This window comes from Cebus imitator, unplaced genomic scaffold, assembly GCF_001604975.1.
Source record: "Cebus imitator isolate Cc_AM_T3 unplaced genomic scaffold, Cebus_imitator-1.0 Scaffold91, whole genome shotgun sequence".
Taxonomy (NCBI): domain Eukaryota; kingdom Metazoa; phylum Chordata; class Mammalia; order Primates; family Cebidae; genus Cebus; species Cebus imitator.
Genome location: NW_016107406.1, coordinates 6,493,288 through 6,496,538, shown reverse-complemented (window position 1 = coordinate 6,496,538; position 3,251 = coordinate 6,493,288). Strand labels below are relative to the sequence as shown.

The window sequence follows — 3,251 nt, the reverse complement described above, 5'->3', positions numbered from 1 at the left end:
GAGAAATGCCAGATATAGGTGAAGGGGAGGAAGGCAGCAAATCACACTGCCTTGTGCGTACCTATGCAACAATCTTGCATGTTCTTCACATGTACCCCAAAACCTAAAATGCAATAAAAAAAGACATAATAAAGATGACATAAAAAAATAAAAGTAGTAATAAATACTTGACTTAATTATGCCACTGAAAATTTTAGTCTTTTAAAATTTCAAACTGAGGAAAGAAAACATGACATTGGTGTAAGTAAAGCAGTTCTCCTCTTTTCTTTTCCTTATTTTTTGAGATGGAGCCTCACTCTGTCACCAGGCTGGAGCAGTGTTGCAATCGCAGCCTCAGCTCACTGTAACTTCCACCTCCTTGGTTCCTGCCTCAGCCTCCCGAGTAGCTGGGAATACAGGCATGCGCCACCACACCCAGCTATTTTTTTGTGTGTTTTTAGTAGAGACGGGGTTTCACCATATTGACCAAGATGGTCTTGATCTCTTGACCTTGTAATCCACCTGCCTAGGCCTCCCAAAGTGCTGAGATTACAGGTGTAAGCCATCACACCTGGCCAGCAGTTCTACTTTTTTAAAGCCACGTAACTAATATTATTTGTCAGTATGATTTGAAATTGTAGCAATAATTGTTTAATAAATTGCCCATTTACTGCCATCCCCAAAGTAGAATCCAACATGTACTGTGACTGTTCAATAATGTATATTTTAATTAACGATATCTTTTCTCTGAAACTGAAATGTCAATATGATTATAAGCGTGTATGCTGAAGACAGAGTTCAGCACAGCGTCTTAATAACAGAGCTAAAATGGAAGGTAACAACATGCTTGTCACATGAGACTGTGGGCCAATTAAACCAGCTCCCTCAAGTGTTCAATCTTGGGGAGAAAGAACTGTCAAGAGCCCCATACACTCACAAATAAGTTCCTGATCACTTTGTGTTGTACACGTTGACTATTGCTGTAATCCATTTAATAGATACTTAGGTCTTTATTTTACGCTCAGAACTTGCCTCTGTGGGCGTCACTTATAATTTGTAGCAGCTTTGCACCAGCAGGCAACATGCATGGTTAGATCAGATGGTACTATGTTTGATACTGAATTACCCTTTATTATACCAGATATGTGACCTTGTGTAAATTGCTTAATTGAGCCTCAGTTTCTCCATCTATAAAATAGGTATTTAATGAGGCAATATCTTAAACTATCATGCACAAAATGGTATTCAACAAATGAGAAATATTATTTTCTCTTTGCATATCTATGTCCAATTTGGTTCAATATCTGGATTATGTTTTATTTATCTATTTATTTATTTTTAAAGAGAAGAGCCTCACTCTGTTGCCCAGGCTGGACTGCTGCAGTATGATCATCGCTCACTCAGACTCCTGGGCTCAAGTGATCCTCTTGCCTCAGCCTCTTAAGTAGCTGGGATTACAGGCACAAACCACTGCATCCAACTGGATTATGTTATAATTAAAGGAGAAGAAAGTTTATTCTTGTATGGTCCTTTGGGAAAAGCATGTCATATACTTTCCAGATTTTTTTATAATAAGTCTCTGTAAGTTTTCAAATGAAGGGCAGGGTAGAAAACCCTTACTTTTTAAAAATTCAATACGGTATTCACATATAGAGCATACATTTTTCACTCCCTTCCCTTCAGAAATCCCATTAAAATTATAGTACAGGAATAAAAAGGGAATGAAAGCTAAGCTATTCAGAGGAGGACCTTCACAGGTGAGAGAGTTCGATAAATTTTTGTCAGACAATAGTATATAGAAGATAATAGTTTTTTAAAAATATAGCTGGGGAAACTGCAGCCTGGAGTACTGTAGGAGGTAGCTGCAATGGAGAAGGGAACCAATCTGTTCAGCAAGACCCAAGCATGGTTCTGGATTCAGGTGTGATAGACAGGTTTAATAGAGGCAGGAAGAAGCTGAAAATACAGGGATTAACTGATAGTTGAGTAGGAAGCTGTTAACTCCTCTTGAGAGTTTATAACACATACCTCTCCCATTCTCACACACAGAACCACATACAGAATATGGAACACTTATTCCCAGAGAGGGAGATCAGGATGTTTTGCCTCTAAAGAAATGGAATGCACTTTCAGCTGAACCACAAGCAGAGCTGTTCCACATTTTGTCATTTGGTGGGTACTTAGGGAAAATGCCGTCTCCCAGACCACCACCTACCAGTCAACAAGCTCCACATACATAATCAGATCTTCCATTCTCATCTATATTTCTATAGGTGAGAGAGTTGATCTTGGAGAAAACAGAAATAATTCAGGTGGTATCAGAGATCTGTCAAAAATCTCCTTTAGTATCTTCAGAGATATTCTATAAGACATAGTACTCATAAAAAGTACTTACATAAAGGGGGCCTCAAAATACAAGAAGCAGCTCTTGGAAATATTAAAGTGAGCTATCTATAATCATGGGTTCTGCATCCTTGGATTCAACCAACTGTAGATTAAAAGTATTCAAATTAAAGAAAAGAAAACAATACAAGCAAAGACAACACAGTATAACAACTATTTACCTAGCACTTACTAATGTAAATCATTTGTATTAGGTATTATAAGTGATCTAGAGATAAGGTTTAAAGCATATGTTGCACATCTGGGCAAAATAGTGAGACCTCTCTAAAAAAGAAAAAAATTATACAAGATGTATGTAAGTTATATGCAACTACTCCTTCATTCATAGGGAACTTGAGTATCCTCAAATTTTTGTATCCTTAGTTACATCAATTCTGCAATACAACTTAACATATAAATGCCTGGGCAAATGGCTGCCTCTGAAGACACAGGCTGGAACCAATACTTTCCTGATACTGAGAGATGACTGTATTTGATATAAAAATTCAAAAATTAATAGAACAGTTGGAAGATGAAGTCAGTTGTTAAAATTCTTCAAAGAAATGCATCAGTGTCTTCATCCCACTTGTTTAAAATTTCCATTAGAAGCTCTACTCTTGTGTGCAACTGATCTGAATGCAATGGTTTTGTCACCCATCAAGTGGAAAGTTTGCTCAACTTTGATTTTTCAGTAAGAATTGTGTAAACTAAACCAATTAAGATGACTATGGTGTTGGCTATTGCTTCTGCTGTTATTTGTTGGTCCTCTTCATTTAGGGCACAAACAAGATAATTTTTTTCCTTACCGTAGAATATTGTGGATGGTTTGCCACTGTGGCTTCATCTTCAACATGATCTCATCCCTTCTTTTTTTTTTTTTTTTTTTTTTT

The 3,251-nt window shown here is 37.0% G+C and overlaps 1 protein-coding gene across 2 annotated transcripts in view; it reads right to left on the bottom strand.

Annotated features, from left to right (window-relative positions):
- SGPP2 (sphingosine-1-phosphate phosphatase 2) overlaps positions 1–3,251 on the bottom strand; it is a 254,247-nt gene that overhangs the window by 227,013 nt on the left and 23,983 nt on the right. For both annotated transcript variants that reach the window (XM_037740891.1, XM_037740892.1), the window contains exon 2: positions 2,375–2,467. The gene's annotated coding sequence lies outside the window, so the exon portion shown is untranslated. The remainder of the gene's footprint in view (positions 1–2,374; positions 2,468–3,251) is intronic.